The 18,531-nt window shown below is 35.6% G+C and overlaps 1 protein-coding gene and 1 long non-coding RNA gene across 3 annotated transcripts in view; one reads left to right on the forward strand and one right to left on the reverse strand.

Annotated features, from left to right (window-relative positions):
• The window catches only part of LOC141456424 (cysteine-rich motor neuron 1 protein-like), a 515,843-nt gene that overhangs the window by 159,750 nt on the left and 337,562 nt on the right, over positions 1 to 18,531 (forward strand). The gene's annotated exons all lie outside the window — the stretch shown is intronic.
• The window catches only part of LOC141456431 (uncharacterized), a 170,018-nt gene that overhangs the window by 61,278 nt on the left and 90,209 nt on the right, over positions 1 to 18,531 (reverse strand). Inside the window, exon 4 of one of the 2 annotated variants that reach the window (XR_012459759.1) lies at positions 7,037 to 7,139. This is a non-coding gene — a long non-coding RNA (uncharacterized lncRNA). Of the gene's footprint in view, positions 1 to 7,032; positions 7,140 to 18,531 lie in introns of both variants that reach the window. The other variant, XR_012459760.1, reaches the window with a different exon arrangement.

An 18,531-nucleotide genomic window follows, 5' to 3' on the forward strand; every position in this document is an offset into this window, starting at 1 on the left:
CTAAATAACCTTCGTCCAGATATATATAAGTAATCGATTGACCTCTCTCTTAAGCATGGCATATAAAATGCTTAAACAAAAATCTCTGAGTAAAATTTACTCTCTGTTACTCTTAGCTAATCATCGCCATCATCACCCCTAATATCTTGACTCGCAGACACAAGAACCAAACTATCTTATTCTAAATCAATTTACTCCTCCTTTCCTATTCAATTCCTGGCTGAGGAAAAGCTTCTCTTACTCTTTTGTCTTAAGTTATTCCAGTATTTCTTCTAGGTCTCTTTCTGTCCACTTCGGTCTCTTTTTTTTTTTGCCAGATGAGTGTTTTCTATTAGATGGTCTTTGTTCTTGGTTCTTCTACTAAAACTACTTATTCCGGAATGAAGGCATGGCCGTATTGTGGTATTCTTGTTCTTCTTATCAAGTTTGTCAAAGGTAGCGGATTCCGGCAGCCTGGATCTGGCTTTCACAGAATCCATTTTTCACCTGCCTTGCTTTGAGGGCCCTAAAGTACGAAAAAAAAAGAAAAGATTTTTATAAAATGGTCTCTGTTTAGGCGTACTCTACTTCTTGGGGGTAAATAAAGTTCTTGTCTACCTGGTTGGATAGCCAAAGTACTTGTCTTATTAATGAGTTTTGTTTGTCAAAAGAGCATCACTGAGATATCGAAAGTGTTTCACCTATCAAGAAAAAGGAACTTGTTTCGAGACGTCACCCACATTAATTAATTACAATATTAGTACAAGTCACCATGTTAATATCAGTAAATATAATAATAGAAGGGCAGAAATGTTGATATAACGATAATGTATGAAGTTCTGTCTGGAACAGATCTCTCGCACTCTCATCATTATCATATTATCACAAGTTTATCAGTCTGTCTCACTTTATGTCAATCTGTCGATGCTTTATATTACCTCTTTCTTTTTCCACATTGTCTTTTAATATAATTAATCGTTCTATATTGACCAATTTTACATCCTGTGTGGATAAATTTATAGTTCCATTTAATGGTTCAAAAATGAAAGTTAATGCAATGCATCGTGTTTATTGCATTCCTGACTATTTTTGGATTTTCATTGACCATTATAAGAAGTAGATTAATCTAGTTTTTTTGAAGAAACTACAGAATACAGGTCAGTAAGTGGGTTTATATAGAGTTTTCTATGGGTTTGCTGAACCCAAGCAGTTGCGCTCATGCTGCAGGTAGCGTGAACGTTGAGATGACGAATATAATTTTCTCAATACCGAGCCTCAAAACGTTTCTTATAACTATTAAGAATCGGACCGTAGTGAATAGAATATTTTTTGTTGCATTTGATCTGCTGAATCACCTCCCGAAGTTTCGACCACTCCTCCGTATACACCCTGTATACAACTATTTACGTACAAACTTACAACTAATGGATGGATCAGTACTCTATATTCCTGCCATCCTTATAGCTTAACCTAAATTAAAATCACCGTATCTTTCTCTAATCATTTTCTTGCATTCATTCTAATCGGCTATAACTTTTAAATACATTCATATTTCATTGTTAGCTCTGCTATAGACTAAAGCACATAGATGAGGGTGGAGAATATTAAGTCTTCGTAGCGAAATGGTGCATCTAAATACCCCTGTATAAGTCGCCAAACATTCGTTTCCTTTTGTACTACATAACGTGGACATATCATTATTATATGTTTGAAATCCTCTTCCTCATTGCAATCTACGCAAAGAGGAGAGAGGACCTTTTGTTGATCCTGTGAAGAAACGATCCACCACCGCGTGGTTCGCTCTCAGCCTGCTTATTGTCGTAACAACCCATTAAACGAGTAATTAGCTGAACAAAAAAGAAGCCAGAGTCCGAAATAGTGGCTTGTCCCCTGTACGTGGTCGTCCTCAAACCTGATGTAAATCTGAAGCTACCATTCGTGTCCGTCTCCAATGCCTCCAGTCTTTGGCTGATATCCACTTTTTCCCATCTTCTTCGATATCTTTTTTTTCATCGTTTTCTCTTTCATCGTTTTTATTACTTCTTACTTCTTTTGTTTGCATTATTTTCGGACTTAAATCTCGTGTTTCTGAATACATAACCATTATCTTCAAGAGATACTTCTAAGTTGTAGAAGAAGTCGATTGTTTTTAGAGGACTTCTAAGTCCTAGAGCTTGGCAACAAAAGCGAGAGTAGGAACCGATCGAAACAACTTCTTTACCCCTAGAGGAAATAGTTTTAATTCCTAAAAAATGCAAATTCTCCTTGCCTTCTCCTTGGTCTTTTCTTAGATCTTCCTGCTATCTCTTCAGAAGTCGAGTCCAAAGACCAGTCGCTGTTCAATCTATGTACCCATCTTGCTGTAACTGCCTCCTATTCAGTTCTTGCTTTAGTCGTTGAATTTTATTTCATTATTTTTTTTTGTGGTTGACCTTCGAACACCAGCGTGCAAAAATAATTTAAAATTTCCTCGTCATCAATTCAAGATCCTTCTTTCTGTCATGACCACCCTGGTCATAGGCAATGAACTTATACCGAAGTGCTTTTCGAAGGAATTGGGTAAGCAAATCAGTACAGTGCTTACAGCACACATCAACTTATAAACAATAATTATAGCACAGTGCGACTATTAAGTTTGTGATCTGGCAATAACCTAATTAAACATCGAGCAGGCTGTGTCCAGTATAGAACTATAATTCCACCACATCTCATGTTTCCATCATGTTCTTAAATTATAATCGGAGCTCCACTTGAAGCAAAATACTTCCAGATGGTCACTTCTTATTGACCTAATTCCACTTGAACATTGTGTGAGGTCTGTCTCACCCAAGTAGAAACATACATACATCTTGATTAAGAAGACGACGTTGGAGTACAAGCCCGTGTCCGACGACAGAGAATGGGCTGTTTACTATCTGTGTGATGGTGTGCCGCCGGCTGATACATAATGTAATAGTGGGTGTAGGCCGCGCGGCGCGAGCTCTGCTGTGGTTGACCATCGGGGATCACGGGCAAGATACAGACTCAACTGTCGTCCTTCTGTTGCCACCTTTTCTTTCCTTCATATCTTCTTCAAATAGGTTTCTATTAAGAGTTTTTTACTCGAAGTATTTTTTGCCAAATTTTACTCGGAAGTATTTCTCAACCCCGTTTCCTCCCGAATGGCTGCGAGTTAAAATGTAATGAAGATAACTCACACTATAACATATGGAAAAACTTTTCTAAAATCTTTTCTTTATTTCTAAAAATACATTAATGTATTAAATTCAGAATTACTGAAAATTCGAAATTTAGAATTAAGAAAATCCCAACAAAACATACGAACTAAACAAGCATTTCAATCAAAACCATTTCGATAGATAGTTGACGCTCCTTTCTACGTCACAAACAGGAACTTCGATATTTTCTGACTTCCTTAAATTTTAATGTTTGACAGAAGTATATAAATCTTGCAGAAACCATAAAAAAGGAAAGGAAATATTAAATTTCACTTCTCTAGAAAAAAAAAAAAAAATCTTCACGTATTGATTCTCCATAGAACTGGTGGAGTGTAGATTGCAATATATAAAAAAGGGATATAACATTAATTTGCATTTTAAAGCAACTTTAGACAGTTACTGTTTAGACTTGTATAAAAAAAAAAAAGCAAAAATATACTTCTCGAATTTAGTAGGCGCCATTTTATATTTTTTTGCTAGTGGCTTGTCCTGTTTTATCTTTTTCTCTTTATGTTTGGGCTACCAGACGATCCTTGTTCTCATAACTTAACGCTTCTAGCGCAACAACCTTTAAGATGTTGCAGTGCTGAACTAGTTTCTTCTCTTTCTCTGGCCTTTATTGTACATTTTTCCTCTTAGAGCAGTAGTGAAGTAGACTTTCAAGGAAATACAAAACTTTTACGATTATTTGGAAAATAGTAAAACTATTGTTTGGGTGGAAATCTTGGGTCTAACAAAAAGTTTAGCCCAACTAAGGCTAAGCCTGAACCTGACTTCCGTCCGGTACTCATCAGCATCATAACTAAAGCTACGTAAATCTACGAATTTTAACTAAATCTCATTCATCTCTCATTCAGACAAATTATTTTCATTCTCAAATTATTTCTCTAAACTAACGATTCTTGAATCCGACTTCAGTACTCGATATTCTTGACAAGAGCTTCAGATATCTCATTAATGCATTAAATTACTTTAATTCTCAACTTATATACCCTCCAACAAATCCTAAAAATCTCTCAAAGTAACTCACATCCCCAGAAGAAGTTTAATGGGTTGTTACGACAATAAGCAGGCTGAGAGCGAACCACGCGGTGTGTGGATCGTTTCTTCACAGGATCAACAAAAGGTCCTCTCTCCTCTTTGCGTAGATTGCAATGAGGAAGAGGATTTCAAACATATAATAATGATATGTCCACGTTATGTAGTACAAAAGGAAACGAATGTTTGGCGACTTATACAGGGGTATTTAGATGCACCATTTCGCTACGAAGACTTAATATTCTCCACCCTCATCTATGTGCTTTAGTCTATAGCAGAGCTAACAATGAAATATGAATGTATTTAAAAGTTATAGCCGATTAGAATGAATGCAAGAAAATGATTAGAGAAAGATTACGGTGATTTTAATTTAGGTTAAGCTATAAGGATGGCAGGAATATAGAGTACTGATCCATCCATTAGTTGTAAGTTTGTACGTAAATAGTTGTATACAGGGTGTATACGGAGGAGTGGTCGAAACTTCGGGAGGTGATTCAGCAGATCAAATGCACCAAATAATATTCTATTCATTACGGCCCGATTCTTAATAGTTATAAGAAACGTTTTGAGGCTCGGTATTGAGAAAATTTATAGGAAATTTAATCCTCTTTCGTTTGGAATAAGCAGATTTGTTGTAGGATAAAGGATAGAAAAGTTACGGCAAGTTTTATGGTGGAAAATGCGAATATCGACGGAAAAGTTAAAGAAGCAAATATCTTTGACACTATTGAGAATCGGGCCAAAGTGAAGAGAATATTTTTTGTAGCATTTGAGCTGCTGAATCGCCTACTGAAGTTTCGACTACTCCTCCGTATACACCCTGTATAGTAGAGGAATGAATGAGTGAAGCGAATGTATTTATAAGTAAGAATGGAGAGTGAGTGATATTCTAGTGATAAGCACCTAGACTACACTGGCTGTATGGCGAAAGCCAATGTCAAAAAGCCAAAGAAGTTTAATTTCTACTATAAAAGTATTTAAAATCCAACCATACCTCCTAAACAATTTTGATATCTCTCGTCTTTATTAATTTATTAAAATTTAATTCATTTCATATTCTAAAAATTAATCTAATAAATAAAAAAAAGCTTTCATATCAATTTGGTAAAATTAAGATATAAAAATGAATTCAATGGACATCACTTTAAATTTATATATTAAGACACTGACAAGTGTTACAGCTTTGATGATGTGACCTCATCTTTGCTAGACTCTACCCCAAGTATGCCTTCTAATTTGTGCTTGACACTGATTTACAGTTTGATATTAGACAGTTATAGATGTTTTTATTTGACAGTCCTTATTAACACTTAGAGAAAAATATGTATACATATTATGATTGAAAGTTATATATTAAGCACATCTTTAATTGGTTGCCATCTGTACAAATAATATTCATTGAATTTATCTAATATCTAATATTAAACCAATATATTCAAATGCTATAATTTATGGTTGATATTTTCAATATAAATAAAGGATTGATGGTCTAAAACTGCACGAAAAAGCGTAATGTTGACAAACACCCAACTTTGGAAAATGTTTTCCTCTTTTTCTGGAAAAAATAAAATTCCCAAATTTTCTTTATATTATGGAGCACATTTTCGCTTATAAGTCTATATTTTTTTCGACGACATATCGCCTATTTTTTCAGGCGGGGCCTAACGTCCAACTACAATTAGGTGTCGCGGACGGAGGCGACTAGCAAACATACTTTACTGTAAATTTTATTAATTAACCATTAAATAAAATCCAACGTCTAAGACCGGGAATCGAACCTACTAAACCAACAATACATCTTATCATTGCGGGTCTAGCCTATAACCGCCTAACATACTTTAGTGTAAATTTCTTTTATTAACCATCAAATAAAATCCAAGCCCTAAGACCGGGAATCGAACCCAGTACCACAATACATATTAGCTTTACTAGTCTCGCCTCTAACCGCTCGGCTAACGTGGCGCCTTCTACTATTACCAAATTTAAAGCATTTGAATTTTTTTGGTGGGGGGAAATTAATTAATAAACCATCAGAGAGAAACCAATGATTCATCATGCCATACTTTCATAATCTCAGAAAAAATAACAAAAAATTAATTAAAACCTTTCCACGGTTTTGTAAATCTGGGTTAAATGGGTTTTAATTGAATTCGTAATACCTGCCAGTATTATACCACATTCTTTTACAACCCACTTCCTCTTTGCTGGCCACAGCATGTTAAATTTATGTTTCCCCCATACCCTTTTAGAACAAGAGTGTAAAAATTTATTAAAAACTGTAAACTAGGCATATCTTGCCATTTTATAGCCATATGATATGAAATAGCCGACACTGATAATTAAATTAACTTTTCTCTCTCTTTCGTACAAGGATGGAATATCTAGGAGATGGTGGTTAGGATATCCAACGATGACGTTTAATGAAGTTGAGAATAATAGCAAATGTAAGGGAAGGGATTAGCTATGAGGTTAGCACACTGGACTCCCACGCGGAGGTCCCGGGTTCGAATCCAGCAGCTGACCCTTAGATTTTCTCTTCCTAGGAGCTTCTTACAGCTCATTGTTCGATGATGGACAGTGTTGTCTGTAACGAGAGAACACTGTCCGGAGGCCGGCAGTGCACTGGAAAAAGCTCCGGGCGCTAATAACCTCAGTTGTTGATGCGCCAAAAAAAAAAAAAAAAAAAAAAAAAAAAATAGCACATGTACAATGTCATTGTTCCCAGAGAAAATATATTGGTGAAGAGATGAAAGAGATGTCAAGACTGAATAATATAGATTAAAAAGAAAAGACTCACTCACGTGGGTTTTGCAATTCTTCTTAGATAACTGGCTGGCCGCACACAACACTTGGAGAGAATCCGTTCGAGCAGCTGACTTCAATAAAGGCAAACTATTTGCTGATCTGTAAGACAAAGAAGTCTATAAATAGTAAAATTTAATTGATCTTGAATGATAACAGAAATTTGATGTAGAACAGTTTTCTGTGAATGAACTGTAGTTTCACATGTAGTTGGAAAAAACATAGCTACGAAAAATGGTATGAAAAGGTAGAAAGTGGACAAAACCACCTACAGTTAACAGTGTTCTAAGTTTACTGCAAAAATCATGACGCATGATTGGTTATAGCGTTACAGCACGCTGAGTTTTCTTGTGAGAAACTTTCAGATACCACAAATATGTGGAAACTTTACTTCAAGAAGAAAAAAATAGGTTGAAAATGTGGTCAGAATCCGCAGTGCTGGATAATCCTATTGATTGATCCGTAAAACTACCTCTCATAACTGATGAAAATCCGAAAACGATCAGGAATGCAAAAAAAAAAAACGCTCATTACGATGGATAAAATCAAATAAATATTACCTTCAATTTCCTTTGAATGGAAATTGATAATTTGAGAAATACTAGAAAATTGTAATAACGATTTGTTAATTAATTACAGCTGATCATAGATTAAAAGGAAGGAAATTAAACGGAATAGATAAGCTTGAAGATAGCGTGCACATAAGGTTACCGTGGTACGAGTAGGTTATAACCTGCACCTGCACTGCCTTCGTAATTTAAGCTTCTACTAAAATAAGATATAAATTAGTCGGGACGAAAGAAAAGAAGATCTAGAAGTAACCAAAGAATATTGATAAAAAAAAAAAAAAAAAAAAAATTAGTTGAACACAACGACAACTAAAAATGCTAAAATTAAATTCTAAATTTTCAGGGGTGCCCCCTTCACTGAGAACAGCTATAAAAAAAAGTAAAGTTTTGTTGCTGCCCACGAAAACGAGAATTCATTTTTTTAAAAAAAACCCAAAATATATACTTTTTTCAGAAAAAAATATTTTGTAAACTTACATTGGAGCTAAAAAAAAGGAAGCTGCGCCAAATTGGGCCACTTTTGAGAGGTCTATCTTGTTCAGTGTCAGGAATACATCGTCATACATCATAGAAAGAGCTTTGCAAGGCGTGTTAAAAGAAGAAGACTCAAGTCGATGAAGGACAAGGACTTGATAGATGTACATCTTTCTGTTCTCAAGAAGTGATTGGTCGGACAGACATTATGGTTCGACGCAAATCCTTCTAAAAGAATACACAGTATTCACCGTTTCATTGTCTTTTCTTTAATCTTAAATTGTTTATTAGTTCTCTTATTTATATGGGAATATCTCCAGTTTTAAGATAAACTGTCCGGTAGGACAATTGTATCAGGGTTGTTATTAGTTAGGTTTAAATTAAGGTTAGTCATTAACCTATTTTATATTGAAATCTACCGAGCTCTTTCTGTTTATCTATCCCTTCGAATTAACCGCTCGATTTCAAGAATTACTTCGTGAAATCGGTCAACTATAATGAATCTGTCTGACCTATTCACGTGCTAAGTTTATAAGGAAGTTTATACACATTTGTGAATGAATAATTAAACGAACACTCCAAAAAAGAATATTGATTGATTTTGAAAAGAAAGGAAAAACCATAAATAACCATAAATAAATTATATTCGACCACCGACATATTTTCAAATTATTCGATCGTTCACTTTTCATTTAGGATTCGACGGGGACTTCCTAATTGAGTTTGTGGTGGTGTTACGGCCGCCGAGATTGAACGAGTGGAGGAGAACATTTTACTGTTGGAACTGCCGCCTCCCGAGTGGGTAACATTGTGGCCATGGTCGATAATAACCATTTTATTGCTCTACTTCGTACTTCATTCTGGGGGGGGCCTCTCATATCGCTACACCCCCATACACACACACACACACACACACACTGTTAACTGAAATTCCAACTTCTTCCTCGTGGCCTAATTCCCTAGTGTCACTTGTATTAGATAGCACTAGACAAATATGGAAAAATACATCCCTGAAATATAATTTACAAATCCTTTATAAAGTAATGTGACTTTTGCAATCACACACATTTAGTCTACATTAACCTAGACAAATCACACACAACAAAATTAGTGAAATTTTACACAATTAATCAACATAGTTATCTAAACTTTATCAAGAAGGCTTACTTAAAACAAAAATCCTTCACCCGTGAGTTATTTAGAAATAGAAATAGAAAAGAAATTTATTATTCTGGGACAATTGTCCCCTAAGAATAAATACAGGAACAAATAGAGGCCTTAACAGTTTGGCCTGTGATTATACAGAAATTAAATAAATAAATAAGTATTTACAAAAAGTGAAAATAAAAATAACAGCAGAAATTAAGGGAATAAATTAAAACAATTAAAATTTCGGAGGAAGCTGAATAGAAAGGAGATAACTGAATAGACGGGATTTAAAGATAGATAAGGTAGGAGCATGGCGGACAGATGATGGCAAGGAGTTCCAGAGAGAGGTAGCGCTAATTAGGAAAGATTTGTCAAAGGATGAGGTACGGTGAGAGGGAATATCAGATGAGCGAGATCTAGTGTTACGGGAATGGATGGAGGATTTAAACTTAAGGAGTTGAAAAATATAGGAAGGCCTTTGAGACTGGATGACTTGAAAGAAGGAAAGAAGCCAAAAAATATTGGCGGCGATAGACAGGAAAAAGCCACTTCAACTCATCGTAGCAGTGCGAAATGCTGAAAATAAATCTTATGAAGCAGTTCGTGGAGGCGCTTGAGCTTAGCTTCAATATCACCAGAAAGAGCGGCCATACACTAAACAACCATAGTCGAAATGGGGGGAATATAAGAGAGGAAACTAGGAGTTGCCGGGTCTTAATTGGAAAAAGGTGACGGGAAGTGTTAAACTGCTTAAGGACATGGATGGAATGTCGAGAGATTTGGGAAACATGGTTTTTCCAAGATAGGTTTTGATCAAAAGTGATACCAAGGTTTTTCACAGAGGAACAATATTTTATTGGAGTATTGTAAAGGAAAAGATTAGGAAGAGGAGCCAATGATTTAAGGTATTTATGTATAATCCGTGAAAAATATTACCCTCAGTGGCGCCAATACACTCGTAAGAAATAACTATACCAATTTCCTCTCTACTGCCTTGATTTAAGACATATCCCAAGAGAGTTAGAAAGGCCTAGTCTAGTTGAATGTTAAAAATCGCTTTAGTGTTGTTGATAATGAAAGACCGAAAACTTAAAAGAAAGGTCATGGTTGTAACCGCCAGGTTATAGAACCCCAAAAATAGATACCATAAACAGAAAAAATAATCTATTCTAAATCCGCAAAAGAAGAAAAAGAAAGTACATTCTTATTTCTCTGCAAAGTTCTAAAGTCTGATTGCACAGCTGAATTAGGCGATGTTCATGAACTTCTCATTCCAAAAAAAAATGTAACATTCTGTCTGTTCTGAATCTATGAATCTATGACTCTACGTATAAATAAGAATATATAGGTTTCGTGACCGTAAATTGTTAAACTTAGTATAGAAGATTTGCGAGGAATCGGTCAAATAAAAAACAAACTCGTCTTCTTGCCAATGTTTCGACAAATATATTGTCCTCTTCAGGGCAATATGCGGGTTGGTTGAGTTACAGAAACTGAGTTTAAATTAACTGAGTTACGTATAAATTTCTGTAGATAATGTAATGTTACAAAATTTCTTGAGAAGTTCGTCTATTTATAAACTCTTTTAGTCGTTGGAGATCTCTGTTGCGGTTCAAAAATTCAGCGAAAAATATGAATTATTTGATGATGAGAAAACTTGAAACATAGAAGGATTTCCCAGTTTTACGGGAGAAAAATAGGAGTTACTTAAGATGTTCTTTAGGAAGGACTTCTTTGGTCACTCTTAAGTAATCCAAAATGTTCTATATTAGAATTTGATGATGTGGTTTGAAGCTGTTGGCATACTAACACTCACAAAACTAATCGAACATATCCAAAAAAAGATTTCATCATTTCATTTGGTTCCGCTAGATAGATGTTTATTTCGTATTGGATAACGCTAAGCCACTCAAAGCACTTCCCAAAGATCGCAACCCCCCCCTTCCAGCCCAAAGAAGAAAACTTGGTCATGGTGATCGACGAACCGGTGTCACTCACTCACTACGAAAACTGGCGAAGCCAATTATGCACCACAGAAAATAACGCTGGCCAACTAATGAAAAAGATCCGAATTATTTATCGCAAGTCAACACCAATTTCAAGAATTACCTACCAAAAAATTGAAGGATTTAGATATCGAAAGTTCTGTTTTAACCAAAGTTTTGTCTAGATCTCTCAACGACTAATTATAACCTTTTCAACGGGTTATCTAGATCTTGCTTTAATGGTAGAACCTTAACTCTTGAGAGGGGCCTATCAAAAAACAACTTAGATCAAAATTCTTTCTTGATGGTCCAAGATGGTGCTTATCAAAATAAGAACTCCTTGATCAAAATTAAAAATTAAATTGAATAAGTCATAAAAGTACAACACACAAACCATTCAACCTGGATATTAAAAGTAAAAGAAGTAAGTGAATTTTATGAGTTATGTTTCGGGTGGTAAGAAATGTGTGTAGGAATGGTCAGTAGCAGCAGCAGGTATGGTTTGGGGGTGGCAACTAGAAAGGCGGCTGTAACATCCTGCCTCCAGGGTATCCTGGGAAGTAGAGGGATGCTGGTAGATATGTGTGTGTTCGTATTGTTTCGCCGTTTGTGGTATTGTAGCGCTTAGTTCTGCTTCTAACCGCTGCAGGATGTCGGTGGCCGTGGCAGGCTCCAAATAATGAGCTGCTGCCCCCATAGTAACTACCTTCTACCCACCCACCCCTTCTTGCTGTTACTCTTCCGTCTATCTGTCTATCTGACAAGCCAGTCTGTATTTCTCATTTTCTGAACTCATTCGCTCACTTCACCTTTTTTCCTTTTTTTCCATTCCTTTCCTCTGTATGAGTGCTAGACTAGTTATTTATGTGTTCTTGTGTCTGCTTTTCACCTTCTTCTAGAATCTCCTACCATTCTTAGCTAATCCACTAGAGACAAACAATTCTTATTTTCAAATCCTTTTTTCTTTCCTTCTGCTCTCACATTTTCAACTAACAGCTAACTGTCCTTACTCACAGACACAGCTTTCAATAACCTACACTCGGAAAATACTCTCAGCAACCTTCGTACTTCTCGTACTCATTTACTTCGTGCTTCATCTACTCCTTTTGCTCACCACAGCCAACACTAGCTCCTCCCTCACATAGATCTTTATAGTCCATCCTACACTTCACATACTTAACCCCGTTCACAACATTTACTCTAAGAATCTTTATATATAATTCTTTCCTTCACTTTCCATCTCGCTCTAACTATCCTTCCTCATTTCTTATAAACCAACATTACTTTCTTGAGTAAATCTTTCTTTTTTCATTACTTCAAAATTAGATCATAATGTTATTATATGTATTTTCAATTTTTTTTCTCGTAAAATTAGGTTTAATTATGTTTTTTAAAATTATAAATTAGTTAACAATTCAACCGGATTGAACTTTTTCAATTTTATGCCGATTTTCACGAAAATTGCTCCTTTTTTTAAAAAATCCCTTGCTTCTTGAAACCACCAACCATTCTAATTTACATTGCCCCCCATCATTAACGATTCGGTTGACTAGTATGGTTTATTCATTTAAATTAGGCTTTTAAATTTGAGAATATTAATTTAAATTATTATTATTATTGCTATTGATTAATTCAATAAGTCAATAAATCAAATAATATACATCAATCATTTATACTTTTCTAGAAAGTATTGGACCAAATAATATTTAGTAGATGTAGAAAATGTTAGAGATTATTTACATAAAATTATAATGGATGTACAGTATTGAACTGTGGGTTTCAAAACGCTCTAATCTTCAATGAATGAAATCTCTTTAATCGGGATTTCTCCGCAGTATCGCTCGTTAACGCTCCATTTTTTTGTTACAAATCTTCATTCACACAGACTAAGAAGTACACCCTGGTTACTCGAGAACTGGCTATAATAAAAGCTTTCATCAGAACTTTTAATCTCATTTCAATCCTTTTGGCTCCGCCATTTAACACTTCGTCATCATTATAGTCATTCTCCTTGATTAAAACGCCATTGGCTTCGCGATTTTCTCTTCTCTGAAGAGAGTGGTTAATCCTATTGATGATTTGGTCTTCATTACCGTTGGATAACTTCTCCCTTCAAGTTATTCTGTGGCAGAGTGTCAGTATTATTGACATTGATGATAATAACGCACTTAACGCTGATGTAACTTTCAAAATGAATACAGAAGCCAAAAAAAGTGTTTATAACATTACAGTTTGGGCAATCAGGGTGTGATCAATGGGTTACCCATTTATTCAGTGAGAAAAGATACAAGTATTCCTGGAGTAAATTTGCTCCGATTACCTCATTTTCGGACAATCAAGACACAAATTAACATTTTATTATTTAGCGTTCTACTCTTTCTACATTGTTTTACTAATAATTTTCTTAATTTATTTGTTTCAGGTAGTTAAATTTCAAGTTTTCTTCTTGATCTCGAAAGAAAATATAAAAGGCATTTTTATTTGTAAGTAAGAAAATAATATATTATGTCTTTTTTTTTTTTTGTAAGATCAGCATTGCTTTTAGTAAAATATCTATCAAATGCGAAAATAGAAGATGAAAAACCCTGAAGTATTTTTGAAACGTCTCAGCTTGATCCATTGCATTTAGGAAGTAATTTTATTACTTTTAGGAAAATATGAGAAAAATCTGAGGAAATTATGGCCAAGGTTATATGAAAAGCAACTTCTGCCGAATTGTGTAATGTCTCCAACCCCCTTCAAATTACTTAAATTGAGATTCTAGGACATTAAAGGCCATTAAAGGGAAATCGTTTTAGTGTTCCTTTATAGGCTAGACCATCAAAGTGATTGGTGAAATCAAAATCATATTTTGAAACACTAATTTAGGATTTTCTACAAAATAAAACGTATCGAAATTCTTTTCAATATTTTCGGCATGCTTTCAATAGGATCAAAATGGCATGAAAATTCCACAAAATGGCCTTTTTCCCCCTCCAAGATAATGAACAAAAAAATCTTGATTAAATAACCAACGGCCAGACAAAATCAACAATTTCACTTGTATAGAAATGGCCCCCCTCCAACAAGGTGAACCTTCATTGAATATTTGTTAAGTCCCAAGTACATCCTATTGAAGCTGCAGACTCAATTACTTTCTCACCTTGGTAGCTATTGGCAAGAAGGGCATTCTTGTAGCCTTCTAAAGGTATAATACAGGACCTTGGGATTTGTTTCCCTTTTTTTTCTTCTTCTTCTTCTTCTTTAGCCAATAGCCTGAGGTTTTTTTTTTTTTTAAAGAAGGTCCTTCGTTCTTGCAGGTTCTTTCTATTTATAAGTAACTCCTGTAACTAGAAGCTTACAAAGAAAAGGACTTTGTTCAAAGATCTGCCTTCAGTTCAAAGGAAAAATGCAATTATTATAGGTAATTGTGATGTAAGGCGTGATTTCTTTGGTTCGACGTTTATTCTTTTCAATTTAAAAGATTTGCGAACTGATTAGCGAAAAAACATTAGCTCTATAATTTGCTAATTATTAGAAAGGGTTTCGAATTCTATTTACAAAAGATATTGTATGTTTCTTACTGCAACAGCGGCTCTTGTAAGTGCCATTTTCAGTTTTCTGTCTTTCATTTGAAAATGTTTCCCTTGATTGCATTAATTTTGGAATCATAAAGTTGATATGAATAAAAGAAAATGGCTTTTAATGTTAGCATTAAATGAAAACCCGTTATCTTTCGCAATATAGATTTTTCCATAGATATTGTTAAAGACTGTATTTCTAAACAATCTAGAACCAAGATCTGGCTCCAGGTGAAACTGCGCTTAGACTGGGCTCAATGTTGCCCTGATTACTAGTTATGGGAAGGTTAACTAGCATTTAAGTATCAAACTCTTCAGAGATCATTGCAATCTTCTATTAATCTTGGTTTAGGCGAAATATCTACCATTCTTTTTGTTTGTAAAGCTAAAGTGTAATTTAGGCCCATAAAAATCCTGCTAGTCATTTGTTGTAAAATTTCGTAAATGATAAACTATCTCCAGCAAATGTTGTCCAATGACCGTTGATGTTAGAGGGCAAAGACTGTCCTCTTAAAAGTTTTGCAAATACAAAATCTTAAAACTTCATCGATTGAATCCCTGACCGGTTTCAGCCTTTCATTCATAATTGCACGTTCAATGGTATAAAAAATCGGTCGCTATCAATGATTGTTGTAGTGACTGTAAGGTTCCCTCGTAAGATTTAAGAAGTGTAACTATTATAAATCGCAGTTGTAAATTCCACCCTAACTGAATGGGATAGAAATTTTGTTTTCATTCAAATTCAGCACTAATAAAACCAAACTTTCATTACTTGAGGCGCCACGATAGCTGGGCGGTTATAGGCTAGACCCGCAATGCTAAGATGTATTGTTGGTTTAGTAGGTTCGATTCTCGGTCTAGGCCTTGGATTTTATTTAATGTTTAATATGAGAAATTTATAGTAAAGTATATGTTAGGAGGTTATAGGCTAGACCCGCAATGCTAAGATGTATTGTTGGTTTAGTGGGTTCGATTCCCCTGGTCTAGGTCTTTGATTTTATTTAATGTTTAATATGAGAATGTAGTAAAGTATTCTTGCTAGTCGCCTCCGTCCACGACACCTAATTTGGTAGTTGGACGTAAAGCCCCGCCTGAAAAATATAGGCGATTACTTCACCTTTTTTTTACTTAGGCCACCAAAAAACAATACTTTGATAGGAAATCCGTAATTTGCCCTGCGATAGTTTCTCTCAAAATAATTTTGATTGTTTTGCAAGACTTTATGCTGACTCAGAGCGTGTGGTTTTCATGAAAAATTGCTCAGTAGAAAATTCCAGTTTTTTTTAACAAGAAATCTGCCTCTTTGATTGTATTTTTTTCTTTTTGAGCATTATTTTAAATAAAGCTAGGTAATGGTGTAGTTGGAGGAATATATATACTCATATATAAATGTGTGTCTGTGTAGTAAGGGACTATGTTGATGAGTACGAGGGTGAAATAAGGGTAGTATTGTTAGGAAGCAAAAACTGCGGCACTGAGTGCGTGATATATGTAATCCATGGGATGCTGTCTAATGAGGGGCGTGTAGGAGTAACAGCCGTCTCCGCACTAGCTGGGCATCATCCTCTCGGGTGCTGTTTTATCGCTGCCAACACCAGCAGGCGATAGATAGTGAGAATTCTCCGTTCAAGAGAGAAGCAGGATTAGGAAGAGAGAGCAGGGAGAAGAGAGAGAGATAGAAAATGGTTTTTGGTTAGTTTGGCGGCAGTAGGTGGTGCGTTCTTTTAACATGCCATGGTTCTGCTCTTAACCAGTAGCTGACAACCGGTTTAATTAAAACTAGTTCTGAACGGAGGCGGCAACTTCCTAACTCTAGCGTGCTGCTTCCCATCGCACACATACACCCGGAGTATCCCTTTTTTCCCTTCTTCTTCTTCTCCGTCTTACCTATTCAGCCACCCTTGTCTTGTTGCGTTATTATAAACACAGGGATTCCAGGCTGTACCGCCTCTCTCTGTTTTCTAGCTAAGGTTTTTTTTTTCACTAGCCGCCTCCACATCAATATTAGGAGGTTGGGTAAGGAAGGTTTTTTGTTTTTTTTTTAATCCCAATATCACGGATTTTGGTACCGATAGGATGATATCTTCAGATCCTTACCAGTCAGAGCATTATTTAACGTTTTTTTGGCTATTTCACGTTCTTTTTAAGAAGCAATTTTAGCAGACCTGTAGATTTTTTGTTGGCGTTTTTTTTTAAGCCAGAAATTAATTTTTTGAAATTTTGAGCGTTTGGAAACTGAAATTTGAAGAAAATTTATAGGTTATTACACACATATGTAGTATATATGGTATGAGATAAATCCTAAATGGACGGAATTTTAGATCTGGCTTAAATTGTACTTTTGTTGAAGTATAAAGGTGCCACGATAGCTGAGCGGTTATAGGCTAGACCCGCAAAGCTAAGATGTATTGTTGGTTAGTGGGTTCGATTCCCTGGTCTAGGCCTTGGATTTTATTTTATTTAGAACTTTGTAGTAAAGTAAAGTAATCGCCTATTTTTTCAGGCGGGGCTTAACGTCCAACTACCAATTAGGTGTCGTGGACGGAGGCGACTAGCAAACATGCTTTACTGTAAATTTCTTTTATTAACCATCAAATAAAATCCAAGGCCTAAGACCGGGAATCGAATTCAATCCAGTACCACAATACATATTAGCTTCGCAGGTCTCGCCTCTAACCGCTCGGCTACCGTGCCGCCTCATTAACTCTCTTTCGCCTTTTATAGTAAAGTATGTTTGCTAGTCGTCTCCGTCCATGACACCTAATTTGGTATTAAGACGTAAAGACCATCTAAAAATAAATAGGCGGGTGGGTTACTTTACTTTTTTTCTTTTTTTTTTTTGTGAAATAAGAGGGTAGACCTCGTATCATTTATACATTGAAAGACTCGGCCGAGCAAGAGGGGAATTTCATTGATGGAAGGATTGGATTGGAGTTGCTTTTCCACGCCTCACGGCATAAAGGAGATAGGGAAAGGAGAAGTAAAATAAGAGAAATTCTAGTGTTTTCGCCTTAATTTGGGGTGAATGTTGGCAAATTCTCTAATATTTCTAGTGTAAACCAGGGGGCGGCAGGTTATTTGTAGATCTACCTCATTGGAGGAAGTGGAAGAAGAAGACTAGCAAACGTACTTAACTATAAAGTTCTCATATTAAACATTAAATCAAATATAAGGCCTAGACTGGGAATCGAACCCAGTACCACAATAGATTTTAGCTTTGTGGAGCATCGCCTCTAACCGCTCGGCTATCGGGGCGCCTTACAAGCAGCATTAAATATAAATTTAAGTTCAGGAAGAAGTTAGGGTGGAACTAGAGAGTGAGAGAGAAGGATGAAGTAGAAAGAGCCTAACCTAAAAACAGAGTGAAAGCTGACTGAGACTTTGTAGATCCACATCTAGCCAACCCAGAGAGAACCCATCATGTTGTTGTAGCTAACCCACAGAGAACTCTCGCCTGCGGTTTGAGAAAAACGATTGGATTAATTGACAAGTTGAATTAAACACCTAGAAGTAGGAAAAGCTTTTCTCTGTGAGTGAAGTCTTACCCTGCAGTATATTTCCCCGGTTTGGATTGGCGGCCAATTACATTTCAGCGCCCTGACTAGTAAAGAGAACTTGGTGAATTATACCCAGGTTCCTGCGCCACAGTTTCACAAATTCATGGACCCCTCCAAACTGTTCTTCTATTTGTCTGCTATCAGCCAGCCAGTGTTAACTTTTTGTTTGTTTTTTTTAATGTGTACATTCTATTTCACAT

This window comes from Rhodnius prolixus, unplaced genomic scaffold (genome assembly GCF_049639745.1).
Source record: "Rhodnius prolixus isolate KJV_2025 unplaced genomic scaffold, Rpr scaffold_4, whole genome shotgun sequence".
NCBI lineage: Eukaryota > Metazoa > Arthropoda > Insecta > Hemiptera > Reduviidae > Rhodnius > Rhodnius prolixus.